General features: G+C 42.4%; 1 protein-coding gene across 1 annotated transcript in view; it reads left to right on the forward strand.

The window, feature by feature from the left end:
* The window catches only part of LOC120535937 (endothelial cell-selective adhesion molecule-like), a 133,446-nt gene that overhangs the window by 87,197 nt on the left and 24,317 nt on the right, over nt 1-21,932 (forward strand). The gene's annotated exons all lie outside the window — the stretch shown is intronic.

Consider the following 21,932-nt stretch of genomic DNA (forward strand, 5'->3'; position numbering starts at 1 on the left):
GGATTTTTCTTCTTCATTTTCTAATAAGGAAATTGAACTTCAAAATAGTATCAAGCTTCTTTTTGATAGACTGTTGATGGATGAGGTCCTGGATATTCTATTCATTTGATGTTATCTTAGCTTCATGATGCCTGTTGTATTTATCTAGTGAAGTCCCTTGAAAATGTGTCAATGTTATTTGCATTACGTAACGAACAGCTAATAACAGACGGAGAGCAAACGGGTTCAAAAGCTCACTCATTGCACATGCGCCATTCTGGAACGCGCACAAAGCAATGGGGCGGAGCCTATGAAAAATAATGAATGCGGCAAAATACAAAGTTTGAAATATTTTCAAGACAAAGACACAGCCAGGTAAAGGGGGAAACTAAAAAAACGATATATCAGGAACGTATCGATACTCTTATTTTGAAAGAGAGCGCACATCTTTACACCATTGTTCGCAGGCATGACTTACTCTCACCGTGTTGGGTCGCCTTTTCAACTGTGGTAGTCTTGTCAAATTCAAGGTGCCCAGTTGATTTATGCGCTAAGTCACGTCATGAAAGACAAAACGTACAGAACTGTGGACCACTCATTCACCCGGTGTTTGAACTTATTCTCATAGAGGAAGAGTAGAGCGAAATGTCTTCACAGGAACAATAAATGCAAAGCAGGGCGAAAACCAGGTAGGGGGCGTGTTTGCAGATGGCAAAGAGCCTGATAAGGACGTCTTCTGAACTTGGGTAGAAAGCAAGTACCCGAGGAGAACCCGCCGTGGCACATTCTTAAAAATGCTGGTTGTATCACTTTGCTACAGGGTTGTATGGTTTCTCGTTTGATTTTTGCTTAACAGTCATGTCATTTTGAGATTTTTGTTTTCATATGACATTGGTTCTTTGGGTTTTGAAAATATGCCTAATATGAGCATCAGACAGAAGGCTTTAATGTACAGTAGGCTACCTGACAGGATTATAGCAGATGCAGGAAAAGATGAATAATAAGAAGAAGCCTGTGTTATTATATACAAGGATCCATAAAATCATTAAATATTGTTACTTCACAATCTATATGACCATTTGTTTCCTTCCACATTCAAAAAATAAGTGGGTTAGGTAGATTGGCGATTCTAAATTGCCCCCTAATATGTGTGAGTGTGAGTGTGTTCACCCTGTGATAGATTGACGCCCCGTCCAGGGATTGTTCCCGTATGCGTCCTATGGCACTGCTCAAGATAAAGCCGGATTGGACAATTTAATAGTTTGGTAAAGTTTATAGATTTTTATGGAACAAGTTAGAGATCTACATAAATAAAGGTTCTTTCTGGAACCTTCTCGTGGTTGTTTCCACAATGGCATCGTTGTAAAGAACCACTTTTGTCACTTTTGGAAGAATGTGCTCACTCTACAAAGGAAGACACTGGCATTTGAATTGAAATCGAGTCGCTGGAGCTTTGAAGCAGTCAATAAGCGTCTACGAATATTTGTTCATCTAGAAACTGTTCTTATGGAAGTGCATAAATAATCCCCGATCTGCGCTCTCATCAAACGCTGGCGCCACAATAATCCTGAAACACACCTGCGAAGGTATCAGATCATAATGAAGTTGCAATGAGAGACTACAGTACTTGGACCTCTAAGACTCGAACAATTAAAAAAATATAAATCTTTGCATTCTTCCCCCAAATCGTTCAATCCGTTTCGAATAGGGAAGGCCACCTATGGACCACTGCATTCACTTATCTGATGAAACACCCAACATGAGGATTTTAGCATGACGTGCCTGAAAACTTCGTTTGGCGTTTATCTGACTCCTTGTGGCGACGCAGATTCAGTTTCTATAACCACAATACATTAAACAAGCCTTTTTTTAACTAAAGCGGCTTACAAGACGTATCAAATCTATTTACAGATATTGTGTTATAGCTGGAGCGCAGGGTCACAGTGTGAGACAACGGTATGGATTTTGCCTGCATATGTGTAGTTTAAAATGCAGTGCTTTAGCCACTCATTGCCGTGTATGTATGATAGACCATATATATTTCATATCGCCTAACTCGTAGGCCCTTCTTCGCAAATGTTACTTTTTTTTCTTTTTCTGGGTATTAATAGTAACATTACACAGCAGAAAAGGGATATGTAATCGATCGACGCTTGCAGAGCAATGGCTTGAGTGGTGAGAAGGCTTATACATGCGACCCACTTTCGCAACTCCCGTTCACTCCCACCCAACCCAAACCCGCTATTCTAACGGAATCACGAACATACATTTGTACCCTAACCGACGTCCGGGGGGACGGGGACCGCGGGACCAGGAAACAAAACCTCGATTTCATTTATAACAAAGAAAACGTTTCTATCCAGCTCTGCTATCGGATGTCATTATGTCGCGTCGAGCGTATAGCATGCATACGAGTATATGAACGCGCACCGATTTCCAAGGGGGGTGTGGTGGAAGGGGTACCATCCATATAATACGATATATTTAACGAATAGAGGGATCATCCTGCCACCTATTAGCGCCATGTACCCTTCAGCAAACACTGAATGCACCATCCTCGGTTCCAGTCAGGTGAGGTGCGTCACTTCTTTTCCTGTGTAATGTTTGCGTGTTCTCCGCGTCTGTACGGTATATTTCTCCCATTGTCTAAGAACTTTTCGGTTATTTAATCAGTGATTCTAGGTTGACCTAATGTTCGCGTGTGAAGAGCTGTCGATCTGTGCAGGACTGTTTCCTACCTTGTGAAAGACTCTGGCAAACACGTTATCTTGAACAGGTTTGAGAATGTGAATGTGATGTAATGGTATAATTTTCGGTATACCCTTTAACATTTCCAAAGCTTTATATATACTTTAGGTTTAGCACTACTACTGCAGGATGGCATTTATTGTTTTATATTTATACAACCTTAATTACAGTACTTATATTTACATCGGTGCCTGATTGGGATAGCGATCTCGGGAAAATTGTACTGTGGCCTACAATACCTTCGGCTTTACACTACTTTGAAAACCACATACAATATGTTTCTAATACTATGAGGGATAATGTCATAGTTATGACGGGAACGGAATGCCAACCTCCTTTTTGGAGGTCCGCTATAGTTAAAAACAAACAAAAAAAAAACAATCACGACCTCTATTGTTAAAGGTGTTCTAAAAAATAAAGTTGAGGTAAATAAATGATTAAATGTAAAGATCAGCCATGACCCCATAACGTCGGATCAGGCTTTTGCCGTCACTCTTCAGCTCGACTAGCCACCCAGACCTCCACCGCTGAGTCCTTCCCAAGCCCTAATCTCATTCGCACTGCAGCTCAGATTCACCTGCTAAATTCTTTAACCCTCGTAGCGGGGTGACCACCTGCCTGCAGAGATACCGCTTCATTTTAATCATGCCGCTTTCTCTTATTGGCTTTGACGAGCCACGCTAGATCATATAAAACCTTTTATCAAATGCGCTTACAGTTTCTAAACACACTAGCCTTCGAGATTAGATAAATTGCTTCTTAGCAGCTGAGCAATTTATCAGAGTTAACACTGAGGTGTTTTTTTCCCAGAAATACTGGTTTTTCAAGCTGTGATTTTTTTTTAAGCACAACCTTTTTCTTTGACGAGGAGCTCCTCTCCGTTTTTAATTTCCGGTATGACACTAAAACTGCATTTAAGTGCATGGGGTACCGCTGAAATGCTGGGATTCACTGATGCGTCCGTCCATTCCCTTTCTGAACACTCTTATACGTACACCATGAGGATTTTTGTTCTGTTACTGAGGTTTGCTACAACCCTAGAGGTGTAGGGAAAGTTTGTTGGATCGACGTGGCAATGCGTGCGATGGATTTTATAAGCGCTGCTTTGGACACAACATGCATTTATACACCATTTTAGCACCGCCAAATAACTCTCTGAGGTGTGTGTTACAGATTTGTCTCATTTTTATCCCGATTTTATCCGGCTACCTGCCTCTCGCAGCTGTTCTGCCGTTGAAAATCCACGAGGACCGTAATGCACAGAAAAGGAAGTCTTCCATGTGGTATTTGCTTGAAGGGCTGAACAGTTGTGTATTGTGTTGAACAGTGTGGACCACCATGCTGGCACCGCCACCTGAACCCGACACAGATAAGCGTGGGACTCAAGTTAAAAGCACACACTGGTTTTTATTTTTTCTTTTCCGTTGTGGGAAACATCTTCCCCGTCTCCCACAAGCTCAGCAACACAGTCCAAGCACATCACAATGCTCAGACAATATCTTCTCCTTCTCCTTTGGTCAAGCTTAGTCTTCCTGCTCCTGACTGGCTCAGCTGCTGGCTCCTTTTATAAGGCACCCTGAAGTGCTCCAGGTGCTTGATTTCCGGCAGCACTTTCGGGTGTCCATAAGGGCTCAGCCACCAACAGGCTGCGCCAAACTCCGACTCCCATGAAGCCCTGCGTTAGTCCAAGGTACCCCTGAAACCCAGGGGTTTTGCCATGTAGCGTCCCTGGGGAGGTAAATGATCTGGCCACACTTCCCCGATCCTCCCGTGTAGAGGTGTCCAGGCTTTCTTTCTTTCTTTCTTTCTTTCTTTCTTTCTTTCTTTCTTTCTGAAAGGTGTTGACCCCAAGCTGGATCGCTTATACACTACACCTTCAATAGATAGATACTTTAATACTGAAAGTCACTGAGCTGCTGCTGCTGTACATGCCATTTCATCTTTAAATGTTATATAAAATAAACTGGTAGGGAAGTAAAATTCTTAAAAATAATTTTTAATAGCACTTCTACTGGGTTGTGTGGTTCCTTGTAGAACCATTACTTCACAAAGCCCCATTTCATTCTGGGAATGGTTCTTTGCATACTGCAAATTGGTGTTTCACAAATCTTTTACCATCAAGTCATAGTTATTAAACTGTCGCTATTAAATGCCGCAAGGTGGTCGGTGCCTGTCGTGGTGGCAATCCCCAAACCTGTTGGTGGACAACGGCAGTCAGGGATGCTTTCAAGCTGAAGAAGGAGTCCTATAGGACCTTTTTGTCCTGTGGGTCTCTGGAGGCAGCTGATAGGTACCATGGAGGCCATGGAGAACGACATTCGGACGGCTTCAATGTGATTCTGGTACTCCGTCCGGCGTCTCAGGAGGGGGAAGCAGTGCAGTGTCAACACCGTATATGGTGGGGATGGTGCGCTGCTGACCTCGACTTGGGACGTTGTGGGTCGGTGGGGGGAGTACTTCGAAGACCTCCTCAATCCCACTAACATGCCTTTCAATGAGGAAGCAGAGCCTGGGGACTCTGAGGTGGGCTCTCCCATCTCTGGGACTGAAGTCACCGAGGTGGTCAAAAAACTCCTTGGTGGCAGGGCCCGGGGGTGGATGAGATCGCCGGAGTTCCTCAAAGCTCTGGATGTTGTAGGACTGTCTTGGTTGACACGTCTCTGCAACATCGCATGGACATCGGGACAGTGCCTCTGGATTGGCAGACCGGGGTGGTGGTCCCCCTCTTTAAAAAGGGGGACCGGAGGGTGTGTTCCAACTATAGAGGGATCACACTCCTCAGCCTCCCTGGAAAAGTCTATTCAGGGGTTCTGGAGAGGAGGGTCCGTCGGATAGTCGAACCTCGGATTCAGGAGGAACAGTGTGGTTTTTGTCCTGGTCGCGGAACAGTGGACCAGCGCTACACCCTTATCAGGATCCTGGAGGGTGCATGGGAGTTTGCCCAACCAGTCTACATGTGTTTGTGGACTTGGAAAGGCATTCAACCGTGTCCCTCGGGAAATCCTGTGGGGTGCTCCAGGAGTATGGGGTACGGACCCCTGATAAGAGCTGTTCGGTCCAGTACAACCAGTGTCAGAGCTTGGTCCGCGTTGCCGGCAGTAAGTCGAGCCCGTTTCCAGTGAGAGTTGGACTCCGCCAGGGCTGCCCTTTGTCACCGATTCTGTTCATAACTTTTATGGACAGAATTTCTAGCGCAGCCAGGGTGTTGAAGGGGTCCGGTTTGGTGGACTCAGGATTGGGTCACTGCTTGTTGCAGATGATGTTGTCCTGTTTGCTTCATCAAGCTGTGATCTTCAGCTCTCTCTGGATCGGTTAGCAGCTGAGTGTGAAGCGGCTGGGATGAGAATCAGCACCTCCAAATCCGAGACCATGGTCCTCAGCCGGAAAAGGGTGGAGTGCCCTCTCAGGGTTGGGGGAGAGATCCTGCCCCAAGTGGAGGAGTTCAAGTATCTTGGGGTCTTGTTCAGGAGTGAGGGAAGAATGGAGTGTGAAATCGACAGGTGGATCAGTGCGGCGTCCGCAGTGATGCGGGCTCTGCATCGGTCTGTCGTGGTGAAAAAGGAGCTGAGCCGTAAGGCAAAGCTCTCAATTTACCAGTCGATCTACGCTCCTACCCTCACCTATGGTCATGAGCTATGAGTAGTGACCGAAAGAACGAGATCGCAAATACAAGCAGCTGAAATGAGTTTCCTCCGCAGGGTGTCTGGGCTTTCCCTTAAAGATAGGGTGAGAAGCTCAGTCATCCGGGATGGGCTCAGAGTAGAGCTGTTGCTCCTCCGCATCGAGAGGAGTCAGATGAGGTGGCTCGGGCATCTGATCAGGATGCCTCCTGGACACCTCCCTGGTGAGGTGTTCCGGGCACGTCCAACCAGGAGGAGGCCCCGGGGAAGACCCAGGACACGCTGGAGGGACTATGTCTCCCGGCTGCCCTGGGAACGCCTTGGGATTCCCCCAGAAGAGCTGGAAGAAGTGGCCGGGGAGAGGGAAGTCTGGGCATCTCTGCTTAAGCTGCTGCCCTTGCGACCCAACCCCGGATAAGCGGAAGAGGATGGATGGATGGATGGATAGATAGATGTAAATACATAGAAGGCTCTTTCTAGAACCTTTATATAGATGGATCTTTTTTGTTCCCCTACGGCTTCACTCTGAAGAATCAATCCATCCATCCATCCATTATCCAACCCATTATATCCTAACTACAAGGTCATGGGGGTCTGCTGGAGCCAATCCCAGCTAACACAGGGCGCAAGGCAGGAAACAAGCCCCGGGCAGGGTGCCAGCCCACCGCAGAAGAACCAATCTGGCACCTTTTATTTTTAAGAGTGTAGGTCATCATGGGGTTGTTTGACTTCTGTCCATATTGTTGCAGATTGCCAGACTTCCCCCTCCCTTTAACTGCACCATTCAGGCAGTCGCCATATTAATACAAAGAAGACCATGGTAGATGTTTCTGTATTGTTTCACTCATTTTGAATTCTGTTCTGTGAGGCATTCAGCTTGAGTTCGGCCACGATCAGAGAGTGTCAGTATTTTTCATCACTCTGTGATTATGAGACAAGTCTGTTCTTGGAGATGGAGGCTTCAATGACTAACCCTAGTCAATACTAAAAAGCTCCAACCCCTCCACTTTATTTTATCAGTCCACCTGCAATGATTCAAATTTGAGATGAAGAAGCTCCTTCTTTATTCTTAAATGTTCCTCTCAAAAGCACATCAGTCGTCCCTGTCCAGACACAATGGTGTGCCCCTTTCCTTACAGACAGAGTGCCACTGTTCCTACACCTGTATCATATTTGCCTGGAAGAATTGCAAACCTTGTAATTTAATATCAATTGAATGCTTTAATTGTGGGCACACAATGGCTTCTTTCTTTCTTTTATAAATGCTGGTAAGTAGAGTATTAGCGTGTAATCCAAGCAGTGGGAGCTTATGATGGCACAGTGGTTAGCTTCAGAAGGCAAAGTTTAGTCTCAGGAATGCTCATTTTTTTCTTCTCTTTTTTCTTTGTGTACATGGTGTATTTACCACATCCTCAAGACACACAGAGTAGGACAAATGGTGACTGTAAATTTGCTGAGTGTTAGTGCCTGGCATCCTGTCTAGGAATGGCTCTTGGTTTGTGTCCTATGATCCTTCATCTCTCTGCAAACCTAAAATTTATTGAATGGGTTTAGTAACCAACAGGAGGCAAAGAGTACAGATAAGAGGATTAGGGTTAGGGTTAGAGTGGAGCACATCAAGTGGTGTAAGGTCATCAGTGGAGTTCCTAAGGGGGTCTGTCTTTGGACCATTGATTTTGTCTTTTTATATTAATAGCATAGATTTTGGTGTAGTTGATGACGCTAAAACTGGAGGGTTGACAGACACTGAAGAGGCTGCAGAAACAATTCAGGAAGATCTGGAAAAGCCTCAGAACAGGGCAAACACTTGGAAAATGCAGTTGAATGTAGAAAAGTGCAAAGTACTACACATGGATGGAAGGAACGTCAGTTATAATTGCAAGATGGGAGCCACTGTTTATGTTGACACAACATTTTCATCATCTAAGAAATGTGCAGAAGAAATGAAAAAGTAAGGCAAATAAAATTATAGGATACATTGTTAAAACTGCTAAATAAAAATCAAGGGACATTATGCTCAGCCTATATAATGTAATAGTGAGACCACATCTGGTGTCCTGAGTGCAGTTCTGGTTGCCACGCCTCAAGAAAGAGAAAGCAACACTTGATACTGTGCAGAGGAAAACAACCAGGATCATCTCAGGAGTTAATGACATGTCCTACTGTGACAGACTCAGAGAGTTAAACCTCTTCAGTCTCAAGCAGAGGAGACTACATGTGGACCTTCCAAATCCTCAAAGCCATCGATAAAGCTGACCCAGCAGAACTCCTTCAGCTTAATGGAGAATCACATATAGTCGAGTACATCAGTGGAAATTAAGAGGAAATCTCTTTAAGACTGAAGTCAGGAAGCACTTGTTTGTGGAAAGATTTGTGTAAATCTCGAACAAACTACAAAGACATGCAGTTGAAGTACAAACCTTGACAACCTTTAAGAAGAATCTGGATGAGATCTTTGGACGACTTAGCTGTTAACTAAACAAACAAGGTTGATGAAATGAATGGTTTCCTCTTGTTTGTCAAATTTCTTATGTTCTTATACATGTTCTAGTAAAGAGTTGGTAACAAACAGAGAGCGGTGGCACAGCAAGCAGTTCAGCTGCCTTATAGCTGTTAGACTCCAACTCAATTTCTGGTATAGGGTACCATCATGTCTTTGTGTCATGGGGGCCTGGAAGTTGGTCCCAGTATCAGCATGCATTGAAAGGGATTGGCAGATCTTGTAGTGCACACTCCTGTTTGCACCCTTGTCTTGAATCATGCACAGGACGAAATAAAATCTTGTATAGAAAATGTTGTCATAAAGCACACAACAAATCAAAAAGATTTGGAGATATTGTGCAGTATTAATGAGTAATCTTTAAGGACTGATCTCTGGGAGTTCCAAAACTGGGACTGATGGCAAGTGAACACAGCAGACTTTTAGAGTGGAGGAGGAGGAAGGGCGTGTTTATAGGAAGGAAGTGGTGTGAGGTCATCTGAGGATGCCAGTAGTGACGTCATCAGCAGGGCCGGAAGTGAGGTCAGGTCAGGGTCAGGCGGAAGTGATTGGTTCATGTGGTCTTTTCTTCCAGAATTCTGTAGAGGGAGGAGAAAAGGTGTTAATACTTGACACCAACTGTTTGTCTTGTGTCTCAGTGCCCCGATTTGCGCCCTTTGTCTGCCTCCAAAGCTCACATGTGTGACAATGTTCATCCTTTCTAAGTGGAGGTGCGGTTTAAAAATGATAAAAGTGTAAAAGAAAGCCTGAGTGAATTTTTGGAGTAATAAAGATTCAGTTCATAAACAATACAGACTTTTGTATTAAATAATGGCCTTGTTGGTGTAGTGACCAGAACTGCTGCGTCATAGCTTGAATAACTAGAGTTCAAATCCTGGCCCAGTCACTGCTTATGCTGCATTTACATGTTCTCCCCACGTCTAAGTGGTTTCCTTGGGCTACTCCTCTTTACTCCAACAAGATCTGTGAATATAACTGAGTGGCAACACTAATCTGAGTGAGTGTGAGTGCGACCTACCACGATATTGAATCTGATTAATGGCTGGTCATTGCCTTCTTCCCAAAGTCCTTCAGTCTTTCACAACCCTATAATAGGAAATGTAAGACAAGACAAGATTCATGCTGGGTGGCACACAGATTAAACATGCAGCTTTATAGCTCCTTTGACCTGGGTTCAGATCCTGGCCCAGTCAATGCTTATGTTGCGTTTACACATATTCCCCCATGTCCAATTGGTTTCTTTGGACTATTCCACTTTCCTCTAACAAGATATGTAAAGATGACTGAGTGGAATCCCAGTATGAGTGAGTGTGAGTGTGCCCTACCAGTGTCCTGTAAATGGCTGGTCACTGTTTTATTCAGAAAGTCTTTCAGCCTTTCACAGACCTGTAATAGAAAATGTAAGACTTTATAAAAAATGGATGGATTAATGCTTAAGTAGTGCAGCCTCATAGCTTCCTGGGCATGGGTTCAAATCTTGTGATGAGTTTGCCTGTGTCTTTATTTGGGCTTCCTTTGGCTACTTGTGATGCCCCATGTGCCCACTGCTTTGGCATTATCAATCACCTGGGACATTGATAGTCATTTTATAGAGATGGACTTGTGCAGTGCTGTAAATAAATCCTCCAATAAATTATCTATAAAACAAGCGCTTTTGAAGGGAGTTAAAAAATCAGTCAATAAATAATGCAAAGGAATGTCAAAATTCATAAATAAAAGCCATAGAGATCAAATTGGGTTTTCTTTCTGCCTATTGTCCCACGAGCATTATGCTCTCTCTTTTGTCTCCCTCGCTCACCCATCAGGTCCTCCTTGAATTGGTTTCCCTCCCAGTCACTTCAACCTGCACCCACTAGGATACCCAAATGCATGCATAATTAGCCATGTGACACAGTGACAAGTCAAAACAAACCTTAAATTAGCACCCCCCACCTAGTCAGAAAACAGTTGAGACACTGTGAAATAATAATATTAACTGAAGACGTATTGTTATTGTCATGTATGGGTGCCTGAGGATCACCTTCATGGCTTTAATATTACTCCAGGACAAGATAAGGCCCTGCCACTAGCTAGCTCATCTCTTCCTTCTGCAGCTTTGAGAATACGTCCAATGAGGGCATATGACATGCCCAGAGAAGGCGCTACCCCGTTCTGGTTGGAGATTTAATAAAAACGGACATCCCTGGAAGAAGATGTCGCATTTGGACCAGAGCCTACTACAGGACAGAGTTCCCAATCTGATCCACTTTAAATTCAAGACGCCGGTTAGAGACCGCTTTATGTTTTGTTTAGGTGGTGCCATCGTGCACTTATTTTGTTTTTGTTGCAAGATTAAACGTGGTAGCCAGTTAGCTCCCCAAGTATTCCCCTGAACGTTTCTGATTTACTTGGGGGATTACACTTTTACAAGGCATTTCTATGTTCCTGATGTAATAAATAAGTGCAGTTCATAAAGTGCCAACCCATGTGGTTAGTTGCGCATACTGGCCAAAACATGACTTGAAGAAAATGCTGTTTGCGTGTGGCCAATCAAGATCACGTGCACCAAAGATTGGAATTCCATTTGCACAATGATATAAATATATTTTTTACTTTTGACCATTTTTTGTTTTTGGTTTATGCTTTGTCTGCATCTTTTATTGTTTGAAGCACAGTGGCGCCATGGCTAGCACTACTGCCTCACAGCTCAGGTGATATTTTTGGCCACAATATTTGGTCCAGGATGGTTGGCAGTTGTTTTCTAGCACTCAGGGACACTTAGAAGACCACTGCACCATTATAATCCACACAAAACTAGTTCAGTTCCTCCTACCCTATTGACTGCAATGCATTTCACTGAGTGCAGCAAAGTTCCCCATCATTGCCATGATTTTGCTGAACTCAAAGCAAAGCGACTTTAGCGGGGGTCTGCCTATCACTATTTTTTTTTTTTTTTTTTATTAATTTTATTGCACTCCATGCAAAGCAATCAAGCGTTTACAAAAAGAAAAATAGAGTTAAGAGCAGATCGATCCCCACCCTTGAGAGAGAGAGCAAGCCAAACGGCATAAAAATTTTACAGCTTTTAAACATACCTAAATTAATAAATTCTCTATGCTTCATGAACTTATTTTAAAATATTACTGATTAGATCCTGCCATGTTTTGAAAAACGTCTGTACGGATCCTCTAACTGAGTATTTGATTTTTCCAATTTCAAATAATATAACACATCGGTTTCCCACTGACTTAAAAGAGGAGAGTTTGGGTTCTTCCAGTTTATCAGAATCAGTCTGCGTGCCAACAGTGTAGTAAATGCAATCACAATTAGTTTGTCTTTCTCCACTTTAAACCCCTCTGGAAGAACCCCAAACACGGCTGTTAATGGGTTAGGAGGGATTGTGAATCCAAGGCTGTCTGAAAGGTAATTAAAAATTTTGTCCAGAATAATGTTAATTTGGTGCAGGCCCAGAACATGTGACCTAGTGAGGCTGGAACTAATTTGCAGCGTTCGCAGGTTGGATCATGCCCTGGATACATTTTGGAGAGTTTTAGTCGAGACAGATGTGCTCGATAAATAATTTTAAGTTGTATAATTGTATGCTTTGCGCATATGGAGCTCGAGTGAATTCTCTGCATTGCTACTTTCCACTCCTCTTCTGATATATTAATTGAGAGATCTTTTTCCCAGTGTCCTCTTGGATCTTTGAAAGGGAGGGATTGTAAAATGATTTTATATATTGTAAAGATGGAGTCTAAGTCCTTGAGATTGAGCAATATTTTTTCCAGCATGGATGAGGGTGCAAGATGAGGAAAATCTGGAAGGTTCTGTTTAACAAAGTTCCTGATTTGAAGATAGTGAAAGAAATGTGTAGCTGGAATGTTAAATTTGGAATGTAATTGGTCATAGGAAGCAAAGACGTTGTCTATATAAAGATCTCTAAGCAAGTTAATTCCAAATTTTTTCCAGATATTAAAAACTGCATATGTTTGTGACGGTTGAAAGAAATGGTTCTCTTGCAGAGGTGCCACAGATAGAAGCTTCTCCGTCTTAAAATGCTTTCTACATTGGTTCCAGATTCTAAGTGAGTGGAGCACAATTGGGTTATTTGTAGACTAGTTCAGTTCCTCCTACCCTATTGACTGCAATGCATTTCACTGAGTGCAGCAAAGTTCCCCATCATTGCCATGATTTTGCTGAACTCAAAGCAAAGCGACTTTAGCGGGGGTCTGCCTCTCACTATTGCAAACTCTTCAACTGAGAATGTATGATCCGATAACAGTTCCCTTGAGTTCAAATTTCACCTTAGATACTTTCTGTGGGGCGTTTGCATGTTCTCCCTGTTTTGCTTCCTTCCCACATCTGGAAGATGAGCTTACTGAATGTTAACTACTCAAGTGTGTCAGTGTGCCCTGCCATGGATTGACATCCCACCCCAAAACATTCTTGATTTGCAAAACTGAATGGATAAATGAATGCTGCTCAGGATCTGCTAAGTATACAAGCAATCCACTGGTAAGGCGGGCATCCGACATGGAAGATAAGCCACTCTGACATTATTTTGGTCATTTTTTTCCAGTGACTCCCAACATGCACTATACTGCAGCTCTGCACTTGTCCCCTCCTGCTTTGTTCATTTGTTCCTATCATATCCAAACATTATTATTTTTTTCTTAACTCCTTTAATTCTAACAGCTTTAATTTAGTAATATGATGAATGCGGTGAATCAGATCATGGAGCCCTTGCCGTGTAATTAGAGCTTCAATTAACCTCCGTCCCCCCACTCGCAGCCCGCGCTCACTCGGGGCCTATCAGTCTGCAAATCAGATAGCAGCTTCCTTAACCCAGGAAAATGAAACAGATGCAGAAGATGAAAAGAGCACCCTTTGCCCTGTAATTAAAATAATCATTTCTGAACATTTTCAAAGTGGAAATTGGAAAGCTGGAGTTAGATAACAAATGCTGATATTTTTTCCACCCTCGAAATTCATTAAATTTTATCATTTGAGGAGCGTCTCAGACACATCCCAGAGACATGTGTGTGTTAGGTCATTTGGTGTTTCTAACTTAGCCCTTTGTGTCTGTCAGTGGGTGCGCCTACCCTGTGATCGACTGGCGCCTTTGCCAATGATGGTTTCTTCCTTCCATTTCATATCAGTGGGATTTGCCCCAACTGATTTAAGAAAGTGGATGGATAAAAGATTAAATGGGAATGCTATGTTCAAGAAGAACTTTGCTGCAAATGGCAATACCATCAGGAGGTGCTGTTTATTGTCTTCTACTTTACTCAAAACAAGGAGCAGGATTGAAAAGAAGAAAAGGCAGACTGCTGTAGTTCAGCATAAAGGTGGGAGCCATGGGATTGGACCTGCATGCTCAGTCAATAGGGAGGAAGCACGGCCTCACAAATCATCGTGGAAGCCAGGGTGAATTTTTAAGCCTGATGGCAGAACTTCATCATAGTATTGGCATTTGCTTTTGTTGGCACCCTCTTGTCTCTTATTTTTAAAAAAATGTGTTTGCTTAAAGCTGGAGAACTTTCTGTAACACAAGTTGCCAAGTTCAGACCCAGAGACAAACAAGGAGTATATTTATCAGGCTCACTAAAGGAGAGAATCCTTCAAATATTTTGTAATGTACGGTTATAGAGTTTAGTACTATGGGATGGTACACTATAGAAAGGTACCATATAAAAGTTTTTTTGTAATTAACCTGTCTACCCCCTTCAGTACAACATTTATTTCTCTAGCACATTTTCTTGTTTTCTTTTTATTCATGTATTGTAAAACAAAACACAGAAACAAGATGAAGAGTTGGGGACACCTTGTAGGCAAACTCCATTTAGCTAATGGAAAAATAACAAAAGGTTGAAGGATAACGAGACGTCTTTTCAGACTGGAGTCAACAGGTAGACTGGCTTACAACGACCCCTTAAGAAAAAGCCAGACGTGGTGTCACTGATGCTGCCGGTCATCTGATCGGTAGGGGAGAGAGGAGGAGAAGCATTGGGCAACAACCTCAACTTGGGGTGGAATTATCATTTGATAAGCCATCAAGTTATCTCCATAGCATATGTGTGTGATAGTATGCATTTTATTTTATTTTCAAAAACCAGAGCATTACAATGCACAGAACACTGAGGAGGACCTGTAACACAAGTCATTGACGTCTAATAATACCGACTACCTGCTATTGAACAATGAAGGATGTCAACCCCCTTAGTGCCCAAAATGAACTCCGACTGCCACTGTTGTGCATAGCCCTGACTTTGGGAATCCTAGGGCCAAATGACATGTACAAAGTTGTGAGCATGAGCTTCCTCTGTACCCATGATTCGCCAATCACAAAACAGCATTCACTAGGGCCCACCACTTTGATGGGTGAAAATGACAGTTTTATTTCAAGGTGTATTTCATGATGCATGCAACATCATGGAAATAAAGACATGAAGAAATTAATAAATCCAGAAAGAAACGAGAAACAAAATCATTTATTTCATGAGACATTTATTTACTTATATTTGCATAATGTACCATTTTCTAAAACTGCTTAATCTGGAGGAGGGTCAGGAGGGGCAAGCATAAGGCACAATGCAGGAACAGAACCTGGAAAAGGCGCCAGTCTTTCATAGGGTGAACACACAGACACACACACAGACACCACATTAGGCCAATTTAGCATCGCCCATCCACTTAATCGGCAATGTGTTTGGACTGTGGGAAGAAACTCATCCAGACATGAGGAGAACATTCAAACTCCACACAGGGAGGACTCAGGATGCAAAAACCTTCCCTCTTTACTAAGAGGCAGCAGATTTCACAATATATGTGTTTGTTTGATTTTCTCACAAATATTCCTCAATAGGGCGGCACGGTGGCGCTTCCCAGGTCCTCCCTGCGTGGAGTTTGCATGTTGTCCCCGTGTCTGTGTGGGTTTCCTCCTGGTGCTCTGATTTCCTCCCACAGTCCAAATACATGTAGGTTTGGTGCATTGGCGATCCTAAATTGTCCCTGGTGTGTGGGTGTGTGTGCCCTGCAGTGGGCTGGCACCCTGCCCAGTGATTTGTTCCTGCCTTGCACCCTGTTCTGCCTGTGATTGGCTCCAGCAGACCCCCATGTCCCTGTGTTAGGATATAGCGGGTTGGACAATGACTGACTGACTGACTATTCCTCGATATATATCATCATTCTTTGTAATGTCAAAAGGCAATACTGAGAATCAAGTCACTTTATGTGCGATCACTGTTTTATAAAATTCTTTTCATGATGCTTGCAAACAAACACATTATAAAATAATGAATACAAATATTTCTGTCAGATGTTTGTAGTGTATTTGAAAAGACAAGACAAGAAAATGAAGTGCAACATTATCTGTATTTTGTGTGTAGTGTTTTTCATATTTAGCATTAAAAAATGTTTGATGCAAAGTCTAAAGCATATTCGGAACATTCGGTTCTTATTTGACATTGAACACCGTGTTTGCATGTGGTCGCCATCACAAAACGCAGCTTGGTCATCATAAGACGTATTTCAATATTTGTGTGGTACTCTTCATAGAGGCAGTGCATTAAGAATCAGGAGTACAATTACAAGTCAATCAATAGTTTATGAGGCACCTTGGCCAATAAGCACTAGTCACCCATCAGTCAACATCTGACTTCAGATGAGGCCATCAAAGAAGGTGTGACTGGTGCTTAAGAGGACTCGTAAGGAGCTCAGTAAAGTCAGTTAAGCAATATCAGAAGGATGAGACTTAAACAAAAGCACAACAAAAATCCCCACAATAATCTAACAATGCCATGTGAGAGATGCAGCTCTTCATTCTGAGTTTTTCATGTTATGGCTAACGGAGCTACGCAGACAGACTTTGGGTTCTGCTCCTCTAGACAAACTTCAGAAAGAGGATTGTTACTGTTGTGTCTGATTTCTAAATGAAACCAACATAACCCACCATGACCATGACCCCACTTGGCTCCCACAGCGCTCATAACAGACTGGTGTCACCATTGGCATCTTACGGGTTCACCCTAAAAGGAAGGCAGGCACTAAATACCCTTGTCTCCAAAATGATTTCTCTTCATTGCTCAGCTTGATGAGGCTACTTTTGATTTTCCCCATGAATGCCTTGGTGAGTGAGGCCATGTCTGAAGTCCCTGCCAAGGATTTCTCATGAAAAAATTAATTTGAACGCAGTCAAAAACTTAAGAGGGATTTCAGGCTTGTCTGATGAGATAGCACTCTCAAAATTGCTTAAAATATCTTTGGAAATTACGCTAATGTAATCCAATTTAAAGGAGCCTTCTTGAATGTATTCATCATCTGAAACATCAGTCTTAAAGATGGACCCTTAACAAATTCACAGCTCACCTCACTGCAGTCGAGGACAGTAGGAAGCCATCATACATGGCAGGGACCCCAAGTCTTCGAGTATTGTCAAAGGAAGTGTGGGAACGTAGAAAACCAAAGTCACCCATCAAGCCCCACTGGCCCCTAAAATCACCGTCACTCTGGACCTCAGGACTCTCAACACTTCTGCACTCAGAGTCATCAGACGTTTGCTTGGTTTAAAACCTCAAAATCCTGCAGCCTTGGCTTCTTGAAATTAACCAGCGTCAATATGTGAATGGCTGTGTGTGGGTGTGTGGGTTTTACACTGCAGCCACCAGATTGGCATGTGTGTAGTAACACGTCCTAATTCCTCTGTGAGACTGGTGAAGCAGATGGTTTCAGTACAATAAATTATTTATTTAACAGGTGGATATCTCTAATAAATGTAATTGACTTATTGAAGGCATGGACTTGAAATATCTAAAACCAAATGTTACAATATTACAGAACAGTTAAAAGTGATAAATCATTTGTTCTTTCTCAATCCCAATCAAGTCATTTGAGAGCTGCATTCAGCTGGAGCTCAACCTGGCAGTTCTGGGCACAGGTGGCCAGTCCATGCAGTGGCACATGGCTCAGGTGAGGGTGGCAGTCTGCCTGGAATTGCTAGACCTAAACGGGACATCAAATGAGCAGCCATTGAACGGCCGACGTCCTCCCAGCATTTGGCCCTAAGACCGACGATGAAATCCGCTCTTATCCTATTTGTCGTTCCTTAACGTTGTGGGTGATTGTAACAGGCTGACATGTAATTGTGCACAGATTGGCTTCATGGCTTTCTTCTTTTTTCTCTAGTTTATTGTTTCTTAATCTCATTCAGAACTTTGTTCCTTATGTATTTATCTATAATTTGGTGTTCAATGTTTGATATTAGTTTGTATGTTGTGCTATAATGTCACCTTCACATGTATTCCTGTTGCAATCCTTTAAATATTTGTGATGCATGTTGAGCATGAGAAAGGTACTACTGTATATAAGTGAAGCATATTACAGTACAATTATGGCAGCCAGGGTGGTGTAGTGGTGAAGGCTTTGGACTGCAAACACTGAGGCTGTGAGTTCAAATGTGACACTGTGTGACCACTTCACCCGCCTCTGCTCCATTTGGAAAAACAAAAGTAATACAACCTCATGTATCTCAGATATTGCACAGTAAGTCGCCTTGGTAAAGGAATCAGCCAATGAACTATTATTATTATTATTGCTACACACAGTAAAGGAGCTATTATAATTTAGCAGTTAATTGACTGGCAGCTGAACTCCTAATCATTTACTGTGTCACCAGTAGGGGGCACCACCGAGTCCCAAAACCCCAGACACACAAGGCCCAGCACCACTTCAGGTTCAAATAAAGGATTTGTAATCCACACAGATTAAATATAACAATGAATGCAACCAAAAAACAGATTTAAATACTATCTCTCTCTCTCTCTCTCTCCATTTCTATTCTCTCCTCCAGTGAGTTTCACCCATTACCTCCCAGCTCTGCCTCTCCAAAGTTATGGTGGTGGGCTCCTTTAAAGCTGAACCCGAGAGCACCTCCTGTGGCACATCATGGCATGTCAGAAGCACTTCCGGGCCAGGCAGGGAGGTAGCGCCCTCTATCATCACCCAAGGACCCCCACAGGACTATGCTTTTGAACCCCATGAAGCCCTGATGGTGTCCAGACTGCCACCTATTAATCTGGGGGTTGAACTGCTTCTGGGTTCCAGCTCTCACCAGTCTATTCTTTCTTCTAGTATCCCAGTCAGGATGGGAATTCTAAAGCATCCTGGCCAGGTAGTGCCCGCAATTTGTCCATCCCTCCATTTTGGCTTCCCAGCTGGGCAAGAAATTCTCCTCGGTCATTGCTGGGATGCCCATCCTTCCTTCTGGGCAGTAACTGTAACTGTCATAAACATGTTAGAAGCACAGACCACTGTTCTGATTACACCACAAAAATGAATGTAGTAAATAATTAAAATTTTTAAAATGTATACAAAACATGAATGCTAAAATATTTTCACATTACAATATTTTTACAAACATTCAGGGTTTAAAAACAGCATCATTTTACGTCTACAGCAATACAACAATTATCTATAAAATATTCTTGCACATTGAAACAATGAATTAATATTGTCAGCTAAAACACTACCTAAATGTAAATAGCCACACATTTTTCTGTTTTAAAACATTTACTTGTTAAATGTATTATAAGTTTTTACTGTACAAAATGCACAGTTAATTTGATTTACAAGAATACTTTGCAGCGCTGTTAGATGATGTCTACCTGTTGTAGCCGCCGAGGCGTAAGGCGTTGTCAAGGACGGGTAAAACGCGTGTCGAAAGAAATCTCACTGTCCAAAAGTTCGTTTTCAAATATTTAGTGAAAGTTAAAAGCAAATAATCCACACAAGAATACAAGAAAAAATAGTTACACACGTAGAATAAAAGGCAAAAAAAAAGGAAAAATGTTTCTTCTATAAACTTAATCTTTCTTGAGAAACTTTAGCTATTTCTATAATTAAAAGTTCTTAATTTCTTCTTCTATACGCCATAATTGTACGGTACATCAGTTATATAAACACGTTTTCTTTGCGTGTTACTTCACACATTCAAAGAGCCCGTACGCCATCAAGCACGAGCACGATCACAAGCACGAGCACGATCACAAGCACGAGCACGGTTAAAAACCGTATGCCACATTGTACATGGTAAGACTGTCACTAACTAACTGAATAATAATGTTTACCCAAAGCTGTTAGAAATGGCAAGAATATATCAATACAATTGTACTTATGGGGGGATATAGGAACCTCCCGTGTTTATGCATTGTCATCTAGTAAGATATTTATGAATCTTATAGAACTAGACTAGGAAAATGGTTCTTACACCAGTGTTGGTCATTAGGTGGCAGCATAGAGCACCAGAGTGCGGTGGGGCCTTAAAATGGAGATTAAAGGTATACAGTATGTGTGCCCCTCCAAAAGTTTTTTTTTTTACGTGCTGCTTACCTCATGGGGTTTGTAGTGATAGCTGAGAAAAAAAAAAATGTTGTGTTTTCATGGAGATGCTGATAAAAGGGGAGCAATATGGTGACCAACACTGAACAAACCAAAGATCTCACACTTCTCTTGTTGTGTAATGCACATGTCAAGCCGTCCAGGTGTATGCTCACAACTGGCAACACGCATGCAATGTTGTTCACTTGATAATTCTGGAAAATAAAAGCAGTCAACAAATAGGAGGATCCTTTATACAGGTCATGCTTTTGAATTGAAGACAGGACTCTTGAGCAATAAATCAGGGGAGAAGAGGGTCTACAATTCAAAAGCTCAGTTGAGTTCTCAAATCTTTCATTTCTAAAGAGTTAAGTGTTAAAATTTAACTGATCGCCAAAAGTCATTCAAGCCTCAGTTTCCAAAGAATCGATTGACCAAACACTTTCTGTACTTTTGGGTTTCTCCTGGTACACTCTTAAAAACAACAGCTCTCGTAATTGCACTTTATTGGGTTGTGTGGTTTCTTGTAGACAAAGAACCATTTCATTCTGTGCAGCATCCTCTTACATATGAGCTTTGAAAAGGTTCCTAATATGTGGACAAAACTGACATCTTTAATATATGGTAGGCCAAGTGGCAGGATACTACAGAAGTCTTGAATGATCGTGTGACAGGGGCTTCAATGTACCCTCCTGTTTTTCAAATTTATCATTAAGAAAAGACTGTTGGATAATCTGTTAATATCCATCCATTCATCCATTATCCAACCCGCTATATCCTAACTACAGGGTCACGGGGGGCGCAAGGCAGGAAACAAACCCCAGGCAGGGCGCCAGCCCACCGCAGTAATCTGTTAATATTCACCACAGAAATAGGAGCTATAATTTTTGCACTGGAACAGGTAGATAAGGTCTGCCCAGAATATTTACTGATTTGTTCTGACTCATTATCTGCTTTATTGCTCCGGCAGGAATGTGGGCACCCCACACAGATCCCCTCCCAGAATACTGAGACAACAGCGTTATCCACACTTTTCAAAATAATATGCCATAGGAGAACCATTTTCAGCTCACAAAAGACCCATCCAGAAGAAGGTTCCAGAAAGAACCTTTACGTATTTAGATCTGTAACAGGCTCCATACAGTAAATAACCATGACTAGATGGTAGCAGATTTGTGAAATACCAATGGGTCATACTTTTAAAAGGACTTTTGCTGCATATAATCACGCAAGCTAAGTATAGGTTTTACTAATCTGTTCGTGTTTTGCTAGGTAGCCTACCATACATTAAACATTTTCTTCCTACATCTTAGGAAGTTATTTTAAGCAGGGAGACCTAACTTTGTATACAAAGAACCCCTCCCAGAATGAAATGGTGTTTTGTCAAGCAATGGTTCTACAAGGAACCACACAACCCAGTAAGGAGCCATAATGTGCCAATAAGGAACCCATATTTTTAAGAGTGCACTGTGCCACCCTGATTCTATAACTTGCTGAAGAATTGTGCCCTGCAATTAATTGGTTGGTCCCTGCTTTGCATTCAGAGCTGTCAAATAAACCAATTTTAAAAAATAAATTACGCATATGACCGTTAGGAGCAATCTGTGGTACATAAGACCTGACAGCTGTTTGTCTGTGCTGCCACCGTGTGGCTATATGAAGAATGTACATTAATTACGCTTAAGTGGCGCTGCTTGGTTTATATTCATACTCAAAACCCCGGCAAATGAAAT

Source organism: Polypterus senegalus, chromosome 9 (assembly GCF_016835505.1).
Source record: "Polypterus senegalus isolate Bchr_013 chromosome 9, ASM1683550v1, whole genome shotgun sequence".
NCBI lineage: Eukaryota > Metazoa > Chordata > Cladistia > Polypteriformes > Polypteridae > Polypterus > Polypterus senegalus.